This window comes from Sphaeramia orbicularis, chromosome 19 (genome assembly GCF_902148855.1).
Source record: "Sphaeramia orbicularis chromosome 19, fSphaOr1.1, whole genome shotgun sequence".
Taxonomy (NCBI): Eukaryota; Metazoa; Chordata; class Actinopteri; order Kurtiformes; family Apogonidae; genus Sphaeramia; species Sphaeramia orbicularis.
In genome coordinates, this window is record NC_043975.1 from 47641928 (window position 1) to 47660939 (window position 19012).

The 19012-nt window shown below is 37.6% G+C and overlaps 1 long non-coding RNA gene across 1 annotated transcript; it reads right to left on the bottom strand.

The window, feature by feature from the left end:
- Positions 1-511: 511 nt before the first annotated feature.
- Positions 512-17668, bottom strand: LOC115410103 (uncharacterized). The gene is made up of 3 exons (XR_003934057.1): positions 17603-17668; positions 10836-10841; positions 512-523 (listed from the first exon to the last, which is right to left on the bottom strand). It is a non-coding gene; the product is annotated as an uncharacterized LOC115410103 (long non-coding RNA).
- Between the last annotated feature and the right edge of the window lie 1344 nt (positions 17669-19012).

The window sequence follows — 19012 nt, forward strand, 5'->3', positions numbered from 1 at the left end:
TTTCACACAGACCTTTTGGATTGTTCATGTTTTTCCCACACTTCCCAACTTTCCTGAAATGACATTTATCTTTAAGAAAGTAGAGCACAGGTGTCAAACATGCAGCCCGGGGGCCAAATCTGGCCCGCCAAAGGGTCCAGTCTGGCCCTTGGGATGAATTTGTGAAATGCAAAAATTACACCAAGATATAAACAATCCTTTTAGTTCAGGTTCCACATTCAGACCAATTCAATCTCCAGTGGGCAGGACCAGTAAAATACTGTCATAATAACATATAAATAATGACAACTCCAAAATTTTCTCTTCGTAAATGTAAATATTTTCATGTATTTACACTAAAACAAAGTAGAATTTTGCAAAAAAAAAAAAAAAAATATGAATAACCTGAACAAAAAAAATGAACAACCTGAAATGTCTTAAGAGAAGTACAATTTTAACAAGATTCTGCCTGTTACTACATGTTTTGTGTGTTTGTAGCTCCACTGTGATCTGTAAGTTATAATGTACATGCGTAAATGATAAACTGAGGCAGAAAACTGTTAAAATTACACTTTCTTTTTCAGTTTGTTCATGTTTCTCACATCTTTTGAAAGGATAGTTTGTAAAGCTTTTCATAATGTAAAAGTACTTTTTTTTGCTGTAAAATAGAGAAAAGTTTGGAGCTGACATTATTTATATATAATGATGTTATCATTTTACTGGTTCGGCCCACTGCAGATCAGATTGGGCTGAATGTGGCCCCTGAAATAAAATGAGTTTGACAGCCCTGAAGTAGAGCAAAGGATGTCTCACCTGTTCATGTCCACATCACATCATCCAGAAAAGAAGTTTCATAGATACAGTAAAGATATAAACACCCTGTTAATAACACGTTCTTATCTTTGCTGTTTCCAATACGATTCTGTTTTAACAAAAATGAAGTTTACACGTTGCACTACAGATCTTTCGTTCTATATTTTAACTCATTTTTGCACAATCTAAAATGAACATATTATCCTTGACCTTGACATCATCTGTTAACATGATGTATAATAGTTGTTTGTCCATGCTACATGGATTAATGCGATGTATTCCCTCGGTACTGATATGTGGAATCAAATGATACCAGGTGATTTTCAATCATCAATGAATGAATGAATGAATGAATCAATCAATCAATCAATCAATCAATCATATTTTATTTATATAGTGCCAAATCATAACAAAAGTTATGTCATGACACTTTTTTTTGTTATTATTTCAAATTATACATTTACATAAATATGTGATTAAACATAAGGAACCACACAGACACAATATATATAAACGAATTATACAACAAACCTATAAACCCATTAACCCCCCCTCCAAAAAAAAAGAAAAAACAAAACAAAACAAAACAAACAAAAAAAACCAACAAGATAAATAATGTTATCAACTCCTCTTTACAATACTCAGGGCTGATTAAGAGTTAATATAAGATAAGAGATAAGATATTCCTTTATTGATCCCACAATGGGGAAATTCACAGTGTTGTCAGCAGCAAACATACACATAAACATAAACATACACATACACGTAAAACAAAAAGTCATATAAATTTGAATAAAAAAGTGTTTAAAAAGTGTTTAAAAGGAGAGTGCAAATACGGTTTGATATGAATGTAGTGCAAAAAATATAGAAATACAGATTTGAAAATATACAGATTTGGGCAGGTGCGGTTTTAAATATACAAATATGGTGCCTATAGACAGTGATGGACAACATAAATGGAATGGAGGGAGGGTTGTTATTACAATAACATATTAATAATATAATGTAAACTATCTACAAATTACTCCATCAAGAGGACATAGGAGACAGCAGGACACTCTTATTGACAGTAGAGAAAAAAGGATTCCATTGTTAACAAAACAAATTAATTTGTCCACGAACAGAAAACTTAATCTTTTCCAACTTTAAAAATAAAAGTAAATCATGCACCCATTGCACAAAAGTGGCTGGCAGAGGTTCCTTCCACTTAAACAGAATCACACGATAAGTGGACAAAAAGCTATCGAGTCACTTTGGGCTTTGGACAATCCCAGCGCAGGAGAGGAAACTCCAAAAACAGCCAGTAGCAGGCATGGTTGCACTGATTTACCCAAAGCAGTGCTAATCAAAGCAAAAATATTATTCCAAAGAGTATTAAGTTTAGAGCAAGTCCAAAATATGTGAACATGATTAGCAGGAGCAGCACCACACCGCTTACAGTTTGGATTTACATCAGAGAAAATCTGAGCCATCTTCTGGTTAGTCCAAAAACAGCGATGTAAAATTTGACACTGCATAAAAGACTGCTGAGCACAGACACAAGATGTGTGAACCGTCTCTAAACTGCTGAGCCAAAAACTGTCGCAAATTATTAAATTGAACTCAGTTTCCCATTCTCCTTTTAAAACTGAGGAAAATGAATTTTGATTATTCAAAATTTTTAATAAAGAGTCGAAATTATTCCCTTCAGTGCTTGGGGATGTTCAAAAAATTGAGTCACATGGATTTCTTTCTGGAGCATTAGGAAACTGAGGTCTCATTTTTGTCATGACACTTTACACACAGAGTCAAAACCAGACCCTCGAGCCAATTTACAGAAACCAACAGAAGAAAACACCTGGTGACAGAGGTGAGGAAAAACTTCCTCTCAACAGGAAGAAACCTGGAGGACGGAGAGGGAGAGAGAGACAGAGACAGAGACAGAGAGAGAGAGAGAGAGAGTGACAGAGAGACAGAGAGAGAGAGAGAGAGAGAGAGAGAGACAGAGAGTGTGCGAGAGAGAGAGAGAGAGAGAGACAGAGAGAGAGAGAGTGAGACAGAGAGAGAGAGAGAGAGTGAGACAGAGAGAGAGAGACAGAGAGAGAGAGAGTGAGACAGAGAGAGAGTGAGAGAGAGAGAGAGAGAGAGAGAGACAGAGACAGAGACAGAGAGAGAGAGAGTGAGACAGAGACAGAGAGAGCGAGAGAGAGAGAGAGACAGAGAGAGCGAGAGACAGAGAGAGTGAGAGAGAGAGCAAGAGACAGAGAGAGTGAGAGAGAGAGACAGAGAGAGAGTGAGAGAGAGAGAGAGTGAGAGAGAGAGACAGAGAGAGAGAGAGTGAGACAGAGAGAGAGAGACAGAGAGAGAGAGAGTGAGACAGAGAGAGAGAGAGAGTGAGACAGAGAGAGAGTGAGAGAGAGAGAGAGAGAGAGAGAGAGAGAGAGTGAGAGAGAGAGAGAGAGAGAGTGAGACAGAGAGAGAGTGAGAGAGAGAGAGAGAGAGAGAGAGAGGCCGACACAGATGGCAGGAGTTTGTCGTTCAGCCTTTTCTTGGGTCATGTGTTTGGATGACTGCACATGTGACTCCAACACCTTGATTCCCATCGTTCCCAGTTGAATCGATTTCTTGCACAAGCTGCAGCTTCAAACACGTTCCCCTCCACTGGAGTCGCCTAGATCGAGGATGACCTTTTCTCCGATCAGACATTATTACGTTGGCACTTCCTCATGCTTACTTTTTGCTTGTGAACCGTCCCTTAAAGTTCCAAAGTCAGCTTTCTCGGCTGACTCACATGTGACTACCGGCTGCACATGCATTGGGCTGAATGTTCTGGGATCGTTTCTCACCAGGGGCTGCGAAGTTCGTGATAATCGGTTCCTACTTTCAGTATAATTCAGGTTGGAACTGAGTCGACTAACGTTACTGTGTTTGCAGCTTGGACATTTCACAGACACATTTAAACACAGTACAGCAAACATGTTCATGACAACATAACTTCAGACATCAAACTGAATACCTTTTAAAGTGTTTTTAAGGTATTAAATGCAGATTTGTAAATTCAAGACTTTGAAGACCCCTGTATAATGGTAAAGAACAGTGGCGGCTGCTCGTCTTTCAGACAGGGGAAGCTCATTGTCAGCTTACATAAAAAAAAAAGTCAAGTTATTTAAACATAAATTCGGCCCTCCATTCCTTTTTATCCTGTTTAACTCTGACCATGTTTTCAGGGGAAAAACGTCTAAACAGACATACCCAAAGTAAATGAAGAATTCCTTCACAATAATAAGGTTCATATGGATGTTCTTGGTGTCTATGGACATTTACAGACCTCACAGAATCTATTCCCATTGTCTAAAATATTGTATCTATTACTCTGCCTGAGTAAACTGGAACAAACTAAAAGAGAAATTAGAATTTTTTATCCTCACCTGTTTTTTTTCTCGGCTGGATTGACGATGATATGCATAAATTAATTGTTCATGTCGAAGATTTTTAATAGCGTATATTTCACCCCACAAAGATTAAAAATCATGTTTGAACTTTAAAGTTTGCACTAAAATACACTTTCGATGTACTTTTATTAACATTAGGGTCTAAAGTTTGAGCAAAAGTTGAAAAAAACATTTATTGTCCTGATTTATTATATTTTAATAGTAGATGAATATTAACCCTTTCATGCATTAATTATGAGAACCTTAGTTAAGATTTTTTTTCTTGAGTGTTTTTATTCCTCCATAGGCATGAAAAAAAACCCCAATGTGATCAAGTTGTTTTTTTTTTTTTTCATGGAGTTACAAAAATGTCCATGCGTTTAATTTTTGAAGTAAAGAAATGTGTTTAAAACCTAATATGAGAAATTGATATTAAAACAATGAAATAAAATCTGATGTTTTCTCACATTTTAACATATTCTAATGCTACTTATTACTTGTTTCATGGAGATAATGTGCAAAAAAAAAAAAAAAAAAAAAACTTTTTTCTAACAAATAACAATTGATGTACACTGAAACATGTTAGTGCAGATCAAGTTTATCAAGAACAGCAAAGTTACAGTAATGGTGTGAATTACAGTGTATGGGATGATGCATAAGCGTTCACAGTGTTGACTGATATGGAACTAAAACAACAAAATCCATGAATATACAAGAGAACAGCTGTAGAATAACTGTCCAATGGAGTGACTAGTATGCATGAAAGGGGTAATATAATTTTTTCGGCCCGTGGGCGGGCTGATAGGGCTAAAGGGCCTACCACTATATTTGCTGTCAACTTCCGCATCTGTTCTTTTTAAAACAGCGGGTCGCACAGACAACTCTCTGACCAATCAGTGGTCTGCAGTGTTTACACGTCATGTTTTAGTATCTGGTCCCCAGTCTTGGAACCTCGGCGGAGGTGATACCAAAAAACTAGCACCGGGTACCAGATTCCAGGTCCTTTTTCGTAATGGAAAAGCAAAAAGGCCGAGTCGAGTCGAGTCGAGTCGAGCTGATACCACATAGTGGAAATGCAGCCATTGTCTTACACTGAATATATGGAAAGAAAACGTATAGAATTCAAGAGGAGTCATTTCTCATTCAGTTTTACATCTTAACATTGAGCTTCGGAATTTGGTACCAATTATAAAATATGTTGGATTTTTTTTTTTTTTTTTTTTTTTTTTTTTTAGCATGGCTGTTTAGAGTATGATCAGACTCAACTATGGATCCAATTTAATATTTTAGAATTTTCATTTTAGCTACGTTGTGTTTATTGCGATATAGTCATGCAACTGACTCATGTCCATCTGTCAGTGTTCAGTGTGCATGTTTTTACATGTGCTGAGTGCTCACTAAATATTGTACTGCATATTCATCAATGTTTGGTCAGTTTACCTATTTTGTTTTTTTTCACCTATTTTCTGTCCATCTCCTATTTGTCACGCATCGACGTTTATGTTGATTTAGTTCAGGGTTTTGGTGTTTGTCTCTTCCTGTTTTATTTTGGTGATGGTGGTTGTCTTCCTGTTTTGTCTGCACTCTGTCTGACTTGTCTTTGTCGTCCCTAATTCCCTCACTGCACCTGGTGTTCCTCCTGTGATTGTCCACACCTGTTTGGGATCCCTGCCTTCCTTACATATTCTCCCCTCTCCGTTTGTCTGTTGTCAGTGCGTTGTTTCTGTGTCCATGAGAAGAACTCCTTTGTTAAGTATCTTGAATGCAGAGTGTTTTTGCATATCAGGTTTTTAGTTTAATATGGAGCATGTTGTGTTTCTCCTTTTGTTCATTAGGTTTTTAGTTTATTATTGTGTACGTTGTGCTTCCTCCTTTTGTTCTTCCGTTTTTGCCTTTTTGCATTTTTGTTAAAATAAGTCATTTTTACCACTGATCCTTGAGAGTCTTGTGCATTTGGGTCCACACCGAGTGTCGTGCCGTAACACTATTATTATTTTTCTTTGTCTTGTCCATGTCCAATGACACACCACATTTGAAAATAAGTCATATTACGCCTGGATGAAGAATGGGATTGAAATGCATTGGCATTGACCCTGTAGGTAAATAGAAAAGTTATATTTTTGTCCTCAGTGTCACAGACTTTCTTCCTGACTGTTTTCCGCATTGCTTACATCATCGGGAAATTGGTTGTTATATATTTTCTTGGGGGTGGGGCTGTGTGTTGAATGCTGATTGGTGGAACACACATGCAGACTTCCACATCTTGCTTCTGTTGGCCTCCCTCCTACAAATGCATTTCAGTCATCTGTCTGTCCATGTATTCAGTAAATACATTCAGAACACTCAGGACTTGGGGTGGTCAGCAACTCAAAACGACTGAGCCTCATTTGAATACATTTTCAGGAACTCTTGGGTGCAGTTGAAACACAAAGCACACAGATTAGCAGGAATTATTTTACCCAGACAAATAAAAGCTCCCGGTAATAAAAGTTCCGGAGAATCTGGTGTTAAAGCGTCTAATAAAACATCATATTACTGCATTTTACATCACAGTATTTCCTGTGGAACTTGATCTCTTGGTGTGGTGCTGTGTAATCCAGGGGGGTTAGGTTTGTGGGTTGGTTTAAGTACTAATTATAATTCTTGTAACAGGAGGGGGGACGCAGGGTTCGGCCAATTATATATTACACAAATGTATAACACTGGTCAACAACAAATTTATTGTTTAAGTTTTTTGAGCTGATTTAGGATAATTTTGGTGTGCTGAATCCAAAAATCACATTAATTTTGCTCAATCAGGTCAACTTTCTGAACTATGCTACATATTGGCTTTTTAACATTTTTGCTTACATTTATGGGCATTTTCACATCATATGATACAAAAGTCTTTCATATTTCTTGCAATAAATGAGTTCTGAAGATTTTACTTTTGTCAATTTATGATTAATGTTTTTTTTTAACATTACAGGTGAATGAAATGGCTTCGACTAGAAGATCTTGCAAAAATAAGCCTGACGTATTCTGCTACATCTGCGGTGAATACACCATTGTACCTGTTCGGTACAATGATTTTTCGAAATGATTTTTTTTCTCTTAAAACCTATTTTGGGTGAGAACTATATAAAAAATCAACTGATAAAGTCACAAAAATGTAATCAATTTTGTGAGAAGATCAAATTTTTCAAAAATCAAATTAGCAAAAAAACCTGACCTGATTGAGAAAAACAGATGTCATTTTTGGATTTAGCGGTGCAAAATGGTCCTAATTCAGTTGAAAAAATCTAGACAACTTGCAAAAAACGTTTTTTTTTTGTAACCCAGTGTAATAAGTCTAATGCGACAGTGATGATTTTTTTTTTTGGTGTGGTGGCAAGGATTTTAACCTTACCAAGAGAAACACTGACATCATATGTGATGCAGTTATAAAATGAAAAGCATATTTATTTATAATTAAAGAATGCAGAATATTTTGACAGAATATGAAAATGAAAATTACATTTTGTTGAGTTATTATATAATTTAGTGGTTTTATATAATGTGTTTTTGCAGTTGTTCCTACAGTCGAGGCCAAAGGTTTTGGCAGTGGCACAAATTTGGTTTTCACAAGCTTTGCAGATTCTTTTTTTCCCCACATGTTTCAGAGGTACACTGAAGAGCAATTATAAGAATGTAATACATCTGGAAGACTTTTATCCACAAATACATTTTTATTTACCGGGGACATTGTACATTAATTCACATTGCTATAAATGCACCAGAGTTAATCTGATGGTTATTTTACATCTGCAGAAATATGATTAATTTTGCACTAACTCCATTTGTGTTACTGCCAGTTAGTTATCTGTACGTGTCATATCCTACAGGAAGAGCGAGCAATCTCTGTTTAACTCTGACAACTTATTATTTCATATGCAAAACACACTTCACAGATGCAGGAATAGATGTTTTTAAAGCTTCAAGAATCCAAGGAGAAAAAACATGTTGTAATACTGTAGCCAAAGCAGCCGTGCATGCTGTGATGTGACGTAAATGACATTTCATTGGTTTGGATGGATCGCTGTCTGGTTTTGTAAACTGTCCTAAACTATTACCTGCAGGGATGGTAACGAAAAAGCCTGCAGTTTCAGTTCCGTATCAGTTTTATTCGCTGTTCATTAAGTGTGTTTCATGTGCGCAGACAGTCAGGCGTGTGAAACCGTCTACTATGTCCATATGACATTTTTATGCTCAGAAAGTGACAAAAAAACAAAGAAAGAAAGTGAGAGAGGCGGTATCTCTGTCTGCTCTTTCACTTTGGAAATGTTAGTGAAATTCAACATCTTTTTTTTTTCCTTCTCCTCCATCCTCCCCCTCATCCCTTTCTCCCTCTGACGTCAAACTCAGCAGCAGCAAAACATGCTGCATGGATGTGGCAGCTTTACAGAATTTAATAACACATGTCAAAGAGTCCCCTACCCATAAGCTGTTGTGTAACACCGGTGGATCACATTAGGTTTCTATTTTTGCACTGCTTTGGCTCCCGGTCAGTCTATTACACAATAGAACCCACCCTTATTTTCTTTTTTACCTCTGTAATTCAAGATGTAAGTGCAGTTTGTACCACTGGAAGACAGTTAATCCTAAAGTTGTGGCTCAAATTGGCCTTTAAAGAACATGTCTGATACTCAAACAGAGGTTGTTTATGAATTTTAATAACCAATAAGTCCCTTTCACTTAACGAATCCATAATTTTAGTTCAAGGACCTCTGACGACTGGAAACATCGGGGCAAACATGTGAAAGCTGCATGTTTGTGTCTTAATAGAGCGAATGAAAGAGCCCATTGAGCAACGTTTTAATATTATATCATTCGGTTGCTTCTTTTTTAGGCAGGAAGTGAGCAGTTCAAAGAGAACTCGCAAGAACTAGAAGGAGGAGCGTTTCCAGAGCTCTCCGGGATGCTCGCTGGGTGAGAGCTTTTTCCTTTTTATCCCAGGAAAAGAGAAGATAGCAGCTCTGTGCCAGGGGGAGGCTTTGAGGGTCCTGCCAAGGCATACGGAGATCAGAAAGAGATGAGTTTGGGGTCAGAAGAAAGAGACAGGAACCTTCGTGGTGGGATCTGACCCAAACCTCCACGCTGACTCATGTTACAGTTTGTGAACCAAAACTGCCACTGTAGCAGATGCTTTTCTTCAAAGCAAAGTTGAAGTCAGTTCAATTTTTACACTGGAATCTTTTTTTTTTTTGGAATCTTAATCTGAAAATGATGATCCCCCTGCTGTGGAGTCCTCCGGTAGTCGCCAGTACTGACATGCATTTCTACTCTCATTATGACATGAACAATATGTGTAGCAACATTTTGGAATAAATCCCAATTGTTGAACATCCCAGATGTTCAGCTTTGAATAAAAACAAATGAGCAAATACAAACACTTGGGTCGGTAAGTAAAACAACGCACTGACATCCCAATTTTCCAAGCCTTGTCCATCATTACAACAGTTTAACCCACAGCTACACAACGTGTCATTTTTAATAGTTTATTTACGAACTTATTAAAGTCAAATGTATTCACTTGGAAGTATTGTACAATGTTCCTTCTGAGTGAAAATAATGAAATCCATGTGTCATTCAGTGACAAGCATCACTGCTTACAGCATATTGTAAAAACAGAGGCGGTAAGTGGATTAAAGAAAAAAAAAAAAAAACAGTGTTCCAGGTTGTTACACGCTGTTTTAAAGATCAGAATATATTTGTCAAAACCAAAGCATCAGCCTGACTGAAGGTTTTCAGGACCCACTGTCACAGACGCACCATGGAAATGGGATGGACAGAAATCTCAGATGAATGGACAGACGGAAGGAATTCTTGGTGTGTGCATCTATCTGTCTATCTATCTATCTACACACATACACACAAAGCTCTGGAAAAAAATAAGAGACCACTGCAAAATGATCACTTTGTCTTTTTACCATTTATGTGTTTGAGTAAAATGAATATTTTTGTTTTTTTTCTCTAAACTACCAACAACATTTCTCCCAAATTCCAAATAAAAATATTGTTATTTAGAGCATTTATTTGCAGAACACATCACATGGTCAAATAACAAACAGATGCAGTGTTTTCAGACCTCACATAATGCAAATAAAACCAGTTCGTATTCATTTGTAAACAAAATACTAAACACTATAGGCAAAAGAGATTTGTAATCTTTTTTTTTTTTTTGGTTTTTCCTCCCCGGTTAAATAAAAATAAAAATAGAAAAGCACTCAGCAGACCCTCCCCCCCAATCACCACCGAAATTGAATCATTTGTTCCTTGTGCCAGTATCAACATTTCTGAAATTTTCTTCCAAATCCATCCATAACTTTTTGAGTTATCTTGCACACAGACAGACAGACAAACCAACGCTGGCACAAACAGAACCTCCTTGGCGGAGGTAATAAGACTGACTTACACAGACAGGCACAGGTCATTGCCCTCTACTCACCTACTGTTTATAAAAGCTACTATGTCATTACACCCAACTGCACACACACTCATATGTTGAGGTTTTTGATCAATGCAGACAATAATAGTTGTAGTCTTCAACAAACGTTACAAGCAAAAAAACAAGTTTAGATGTTTAGATGTACGGAGTATGTTGAGAATTGGAACTGGCAACTTCCTGTGTTTAGTTTCACAGTTTCTAGAGACGAGAAAGGTCAACGTGTCTCCGAGACATACCAGTTGAAGACAAATTACTGAATAGCAGAATATCAGATGAGCATGAGTCCAGACTGTGGTTTGCCCTCAGCTCCTTTAGTCATGCTCGGCTCTCCAAGTATGAGGAAGCGCTGGCAATTGTGTCTGTTCTTCTACCTTAAAACCCTTTTATTTTCTGGTTGTTCCCTGTAGTTGGTTTCAGTTACATTCTAACTTTGCAGTTCTGCTTGAGAAAGGTTCAGACAGCTGTTTGGAGTTATTTACATAATTGTTTGTACCTCTGGCCTCAGTCAAGTTTTATGAGAAAAGTCTGACAGCTTAGACAGAACGCCACAAGCATGATCGATACGAACGTATTATAAACACAAATCTAAGACCATTGGTATGTACATTGTAGCTCATAAAAAAGAGTACAGCCTTTTCAGTTTTGAAATTCTTTCACTGTAATTTTCCAAGTATTAGATACACCCACATGAAGCTCATTAAAGAGTGGAACTCCTCAGATATATTAGCATAGAACTGATTTAGAAGATGTATTTGACTTCTGTGAGAACAGTCACAACAAATGTGAGTATGACTTTTATAGGGCATTCAGAAATACTCTGAAATTCAACATTTCAACCTTAATGTGATATTGCAGGACACACCAAGACTGTATTACTTTTGTGAAATTTAAAAACAAAAAAATATATATTATGTAGAAAATCAAGGTCAATGAAGTTATCATATTTGGTAAGTGACAAAAAAAAAGAAATACAAGAAGTAAATATAAAATATGCAAGAAAAACACATGTAATATGAAAGGAAATGTATTTTAGAACATTCGACCCCCATGTGTGCTGGTCCAGACCCCTGCCCACATCCACATGATCCCTCTGAACATCATTCCTTACATTAGTACCATTACTTCATGGTACCGAACAAAGCAGGTCCACTCACTGTTCATGCAGAGGTGGACCTTACAGACCCTGGAGACCACAATGGACCTTACAGACCCTGGAGACCACACTGGACCTTACAGACCCTAGAGACCACACTGGACCTTACAGACCCTGGAGACCACATTGGACCTTACAGACCCTGGAGACCACACTGGACCTTACAGACCCTGGAGACCACATTGGACCTTACAGACCCTGGAGACCACATTGGACCTTACAGACCCTGGAGACCACATTGGACCTTACAGACCCCGGAGACCACATTGGACCTTACAGACCCTGGAGACCACATTGGACCTGAGACTGTTGACTCACTGTCCTCACTGGAACTGTTACTGTCACTGTCTTGTATGTAGAAAATACCAAACATATCATGTGCACTTTAAAACCCTCGGTCTTAAGGTGCCCTGCCACACAAAACTGTTTGACCTCCTCTGTTTGCCATCGCCACTGAAGAGAAATAAGTGCAGAAATCAGGTCAATTATTAAAGCTGGTCAGTGTGACGTGTTAATGCCTGAGCTCATAAATATTCATGAGTGAGACCACACCCACAGAATTCATCTAGCTCAGTGACAGTTTTCATACACAGCAAGCTGGGGTGCCGTAAAGGGGGGGGGGGGGGGGGGGTAAACATGACAAATTCATGGGGCCCAGGATTCCCATAGAGCAGTGGGGGGGGTCCAGTGGATACAGGTTAGAAGTTGTGAGAATTCTGTGTAAGGTCCAGAGGTTGTACAAGAGGTATAGAAGTTGGGAGTCGGATGCTCAAAGTATGCTAAGTTTCATTTTCGGTTTCCGCCAGTTGCTCTGAAAAGCTGAAAAGCCAGGCCCTCATTAGCTAGCTGTTAGCCAATCAGAGTCAAACAGATTAGCATGTTGAATATTCATGAGAATGGGCACAAATCGAGCTGAGTCTTCCAGCAGGCTTTATATATCACATTAGAATGGATGGAAACTTGGTAACCAAGGCATTTTTTTCCACAAAAAATGTTAGAGTCCATGGTTTGATTGAAAGCGCTTTACAAATAAATTATTAATATTATTATTATTATTATTAAGGTAGAACTTCGGACATGACCACAAAAGTAATGTAATGCATATGGCAGGGCACCTTTAAGCTGTGAGAAAGTGAGCTCCATTCACCTAATCATTGACCATTGCCCCCCCCCCCCCCCCCCCCCCCCCAAGTTGCGACCCACTGGTACACGCCAAAGTTTTTTCACAGACAATGGACGGCCAACTGATGACAGTACCCTGCGATGAGGGCCGAGGGTAAAAATAGTCACTTGTCATTGGATAATACAGCGGTGTGCTTCCTTATGAGCATTTTCCAGGAAATCTACTTTTCCCTTCATATTTATGCAAATGCACTGGCAGAGCATCCTGAGCCCAGCACCACCTAAGAACCACCCAAAGACCTGTTCTAGAAGGACAGTGGAGGGTGTCTTTGTACAGCACTGGCACAGAACTGACCAAATGTGGACATAGATCTGGATGCAGACCACTGTTCCTCTGGCCCAGTATGTTCCTTCATCTAGTAGGACTTCCTGAAGAACAAGATTAAGGACTGTCAGGTGTCCAGTGTCAGACCACCCAGAGAAGGTCATAACAGGAGAATTAGATTAGATTAGATTAGATTAGATTAGATTAGATTAGATTAGATTAGATTAGATTAGATTAGATTAGATTAGATAGAACTTTATTGATCCTTTGGGCAGAGCCCAATTAAGGTTCTAATTACGGCACAAACACTGAATATATACAAACCTGAGTATGGGGCTGATGAGTGACTATGGATGAGACTGGGGTTCATCACTATCAGCCTGAGACCAAGGAGCAGTCCAAACAATGGAAACATCCCATGTCACCAACCCCAAAGAAGGCAAAGGTCGTACATGTACTTGATGACAGCCCCATACTCAAGTTTGTCCATTTTTCAGGAAACACTTGATACAGAAAGTTCAGGGAGCTGGAAAACAAAAAACCCTATGACCAAGAAATTTAGTGGATAGGATTAAGATATGTGAAAGATTTCACTGACCAAATTTGGTCTTCATATCTTAATCTTTTCCATGTTAGGCTCCAAACCTTTCAGTCGCCCCTCGTACACATGTAAGAAATACCACAGAAAATAACAAAACAACCATAAAACATTAGTGAAAAAACAGGCAGTTGCACATTACAAAGTACCAGTAGAAACAACTAGTAGCAAAGTAGTACCAATAATAATGAAATGACATTCGAGAATCAGTGAAATCAGTGTCCAGTAAGATTAATTAAAGGGTCAAAAGCAATCATATCAGCCTTCTAGGAGGTTTTTTTCTTTTTCTTTTTACACGTATTATAATCTACATGCACAATACTGACCCTATACCAGTGGTTCCAACCTTTTTTGTCTCCTGACCCCATTTTAACATCACAAATTTCTGGCGACCCCAGACATTCAACACACAGACATTTTTTTGCTAAAATTAATTTGTTTTTGATCATGTAATAGTTTGCTATACTATGTTGCAAATAAACATTAATTTTAGATGAGATGTAGGCTAAATAATATATATAATGCACTTTTTTGGTGTCTTCTCAGTTTCTCTTTGATGTCTTAGCGGGGCCAGGCAGGCGACGAAATCTGTCCATTGTCTGTTCGGTCCGGTTTTCTGACTGCGACTGTGTCCAGGCAGGTTGAAGCGTAGTGACGCACATGGTCACATGATCAGGTCAATCAAGATATGCCCTCTCAGATATTATATCCTGCTTTTTATTTGAACTTGATTTTTTTAGGAAAAGTGTGTGGTATTTTAATTATAGTGAAATATGTATTGAATCATTAAAAATATTTATTAGAAATTTTTATTTTTTATCAATTACTAGAAATTTAAGGCAACCCCATTTGAATTCCAGGGGACCCCACATTGGGTCGCAACCCCAAGGTTGAAAAGCACTGCTCTATACAAACCAAAGTGTGACTGAATTTGACATCAGTTAACGCACACAGTATCACTATGTTTGAAATTTTGTAGTAAGTTTTGTAAATTACCTCCTGTAAAGTCACAGTACATCTGTATAAACATGGTGCATAACAGAAAAGTCTGAGATTGTTTAAAAAAAGAAAAGTTCATTTGGCTAAGAGCAGTTTGTTTTTCCTGAAGGTAGAATCAAAATAACACTAAGACAAAAGCAGACCTTTCAGTTCTCAGGTGGCACGAGAGAGTTAATGCACGGCCGACTATCCCACTCAGTCCAAACTCTGACTTATCGCACTCCAACGTCCAACAATGCAGGAAATGAGCTCAAGCCAAATCCAGCTGCCTCTGTTACATTAGCCACTTATGCTAATACGGATATACACAGTCTAATCCCACTGTGTGTGTTCATGTATGTGAGGAAAATGAGGGAGATGTGACAATGGGGTTTCCGAGGCCCTTGATGGTGTGTTACTTTTACACTTATGAATAAAATCTTTGGTGTCATTTTCATTTCACACACCTTGTTAAAAGCTATAGATACTGACATTATAGCACAATATGAAATGACTTTTCTTAGTTTAACTCTCTGGTATCCCATCCAGCAAGGCCCTTACTAAGCACCAAGTGTGCCTTTTTGGCACACTTGTGGAATAATGTCAAAAAATTTTTCATACAGTTTGTTTTTTATTCGTTTTCACTTTTTTTTCTATTTCATCAACTTGAGCTGTAAATAAAAATACCAAATACTCAATAACTGTCACATGTTTTAACCCTTTAAATGCTGTGTTTGTAATGTAAACAAACCATTTTTTTGGATGCAAAAAACAAAAAAACATTTATTTTTTCAGTATACTGCTTAAAAAGTGGATCATATATTTGATTTTTGCAGCCTGACATATGTCAATGATTAACTCCAACATTGGTTAATTTGCATTATTATTTTTGGCGCTAGGTCAAATGTTCAAAAATACATGCATCTGTCACCAAGTGTGCATAAAATACACACCTATAAATCAAACTATTAAATATTATATATTGATTTATTTTTCTGCTCTAATTTGGTTTTGTTTTTGTAAATCAAGGTCAGCCCTAATCATACAGATCAAATGGAAGAAATAGTGCGTTTTAGGCACACTTGGCAGACAGATGTTTGTCTGGTAATTTTCTTTTGTTTACAATGTGCACATTTTAGTCGGTGGCCAGAATTTTAAAGATCATGCAAAAATGAACAACTTTTGAATTCTAACCTTAATTAAATTGTGAAAAATAATATGAAGTTTTTTTTAAAACGAAGTGCAAAGTGTGCCTAAAAGGCGCACCCGGATACCGGAGGGTTAAAAAAAAAAAAAAAAAAAACCTTTATGCCATATTCTGAATTCGAACAGAAGACATACTTGTACCACCACTAACATACCGCTCTTACATCAGATCCACATAACAGGCTGCAGAAGAGAGAGGAACACATTTGTAACACAAACAACCTGCATTCCTCCCAGAAAACCTACTGAGGCCTTTGAAGGTATTAAGAGCAATTAACCTCTTAACTTCCACCAGGTTGAAAGTGACCCATTTCAGGGTTAGGGTCACATTTGAGACATGGTCAAACTGATGTAGTTCCAGTTCTGTTCCAGACTCACGTAGACCATGTCCTCTGTCAGATGAACACCAATACATGAAACAAAATGGTGAGGAAAATGACGACACTGGACCTTCAGAGGAGGCTAGTACGGTGTTTTTCAACCTTGGGGTCGGGACCATACGTGGGGTCACCTGAAATTTCTACTTGTAAAAGAATTTAAAAAAAACTCTATGAAACATTTTTTGACATTATTCCACAAGTGTGCCTTTTTGGCACACTTGGTGCTTAGTAAGGGCCTTGCTGGACGGGATACCGGAGGGTTAAGTTTAGTTTTAAAAAATGTCTGTTTTGAATATCTGGAGTCGCCAGAAGTGTGTGATGTTAAAATGGGGTCAGGAGACAAAAAGGTTGGAACCACTGGGCTGGTTCTAGTTCTAGGTCTGCGTGCATGTCACTGCTCAGGGTTTATTGTTATCCTTCAAACTCAGACGAAATCTTGGACCAATTTTGAAGCCAACCACAAAATGCAAATGTGTTAGAAATACATCTTACCGGTACTGGATTAAATTGTGGTGAGTGCTGCAATGGTACAGTTTTTTTTTTTTTTTTCATGAGGCTATACATCTAACAGAATTATCAGTGTGTCACATGATCAGGTGTTCTGGATGAATCATACAGATTGTGTCATTAGATAAACAGAACCAATGTCCAAAGGTTTCCAATCCACTAACATACATTTACAATGTGCAGAGGTACAGTTGCATTAATGTTGCTAGGCTGCTGTATTTAAGTCTGTTTGTAGTGATCCTTCAGTGTCTGTCAGCACTAGAAGTGTTCAGTTTGTTCACTTCAGCCTACAGGAGTTAGCAGATAACATTTTTCTGCCGTAAATCCATACATCACTACTGCATGTTGCACAAAAATCCCCATAGGGAAACGATCTTCATCATGACAGTTTGAAGGCAATAGCTCAAACTGCCTGTGGACTGGATGGTCCTGGTGGTCCACTTGTATTAACCCTTCAGCCTCCCGCATCTAATAAATGACCCCCCCAAAAAAAAGACCCAGCAAGGTTTTTATTCTTTGGCCAGATCTAGATTTCCACACCCAGTAAAAGTACAAAAGTGTGACAGGTGGTGGAGAATGGAGAACCCAAATGCTACACACTTCTTCAGGTGCAAAGATTAGCAGACTTTATTTGCAAAAAAGTTTTTTCAAATAGGCAGAGACACATGGACTGAACTTATAGAGCGCATTTTATACACCTTCATGGTACCCAAAGCGCTTTACATTCATTCATAGGTGGCAGTAGCATGCAAGGCCTGGACTGGGAGCAATTTAGGGTTCAGTGGACCAGGGTTCAAGGACGCTCCGACATGTGGGTAGTCAGACCAGGATTTGAACCGCCAACCCTTTGGACATCGGACGACCCACTCTACCACCTGAGCCACAGTCACCATAATGGTCATTTTAACAGTCTTTGAAAGTCTTTGAAAACCTGCTTGGTGCAGAGGATACCCAGACCCAGACCCAGACCCAGGGTTCTAATGTGACAGGTGTGAGCAGTGCCGCTCGGCCAAACTGGAACGCTGAGTCTGTGGTTCACCTTTTAACAGCAGCCGGCGAATGATGGCACCAGGTCAACAATCGTCACATTGTCAAAGACAGACGGCAACAGCACTGCAAAAATTTAAATCTTACACGTGTATTTTTCTCAATTCTAGTCCAAATATCCCATCACACTTAAAAATAAAACATAATCATCACCCAAAGAGTAACTTTTCAGTGAGATATAAGAACTGATTTTTAGACAATAGATCTGGAAAATTGTGTTTCACAAAATCTTAACAAGGTAATCTTCACTTGTTCCATCGGCAGATTGTTATTTTTTATTTTTTGCTTAATTCAAGATTTTTTTGCTTAATTCAAGATTTTTTATTTTATTTTATTTTAATTTTTTTTTTTGCTTAATTCAGTTTTTTTTTTTTTTGCTTAATTTCAGAGTTTTTTTGCTTAATTTAAGATTTTTTTTTTACTTAATTCAAGATATTTTTTTGCTTAATTCAGTATTTTTTTTTTTACTTAATCCAAGATTTTTTTTTTTTTTGCTTAATTTCAGAGTTTTTTTGCTTAATTTAAGATTTTTTTTTTTTTACTTAATTCAAGATATTTTTTTGCTTAATTCAAGATTTTTTTTGCTTAATTCAGTAATTTTTTTTTTTACTTAATCCAAGATTTTTTCTTTTTGCTTAATTCCAGATTTCTTTGCATAATTCAAGATTTTTTTTTTTTTTTTGCTCAATTCAAGATTTTTTGCTTAATTCAAGCAAAAAACAAAATAAATAAATAAAAATAAAAAATCTGCCAATGGAGCAAGTGAAATTTATCTTGTTAAGATTTCTTGAAATCAGATTTTCCAGATCTATTGTCTATAAATCAGTTCTTATATCTCACTTAAAAGTTACTCTTTAGGTGATTATGTCTTATTTTAAGTCTGATGAGATCTTTGGACTGGAAATGAGAAAAATACACTTGGTAAGATTTGGATTTTTGCAGTGTGAAAATCCAAAAACACTGTCACAGGTAGAAAAGCAGGTTGGGTTATCAGGTCTGAGGTGAGGAAAAGTAGTCAGGACAGGCAG